Consider the following 497-nt stretch of genomic DNA (forward strand, 5'->3'; position numbering starts at 1 on the left):
TCCACCATCTCTCTCCCTGTTTGCGTGTCCACAAGTGCATGAAGTGTGTATTTCAGCCTCTGTGTGCAGTAAAAATACATCCCAAAATCCAAATAATTTATACTGGTTTTTAAGAAAGGCATTGTGAACAGAAACTTGAAGTTGCTTCCAAACTTTTGGCCTGTAGTGTATGTGTGTAGCTGGCGACCCATGTACGGAGTTGCTGCAGCGGCCCAGGGTTCGAATTCAACCTGCGTGTCATCCCCTCTCTCTCTACCCACCTTTCCTGTCTATCTTCAGCTGTCTCTATCGAATAAAGGCAATAAAAGGCAGAAAAAAAGGAACAATATCTGTAAAACTTATTTTAAATTACATTTTAGAGTATTATGTGTTTCTAAATTAATTTATTCCATTTATGAATATTTAAGAGAATCCTCCACATGCCACTAGAAGCAGTTTAAGAACAAGTGGTTTAAGGCATTTATTATAATAAAAAATGTAAAATATTTTTGGGTTTT

At 36.8% G+C, this 497-nt stretch overlaps 1 protein-coding gene across 1 annotated transcript in view; it reads left to right on the forward strand.

Annotated features, from left to right (window-relative positions):
• The window catches only part of LOC118338662 (von Willebrand factor A domain-containing protein 8-like), a 21,268-nt gene that overhangs the window by 1,713 nt on the left and 19,058 nt on the right, over positions 1-497 (forward strand). The window lies entirely within an intron of this gene.

This window comes from Morone saxatilis, unplaced genomic scaffold (genome assembly GCF_004916995.1).
Source record: "Morone saxatilis isolate NCDOM2014 unplaced genomic scaffold, NCSU_SB_2.0 Contig5, whole genome shotgun sequence".
Lineage (NCBI taxonomy): Eukaryota > Metazoa > Chordata > Actinopteri > Moronidae > Morone > Morone saxatilis.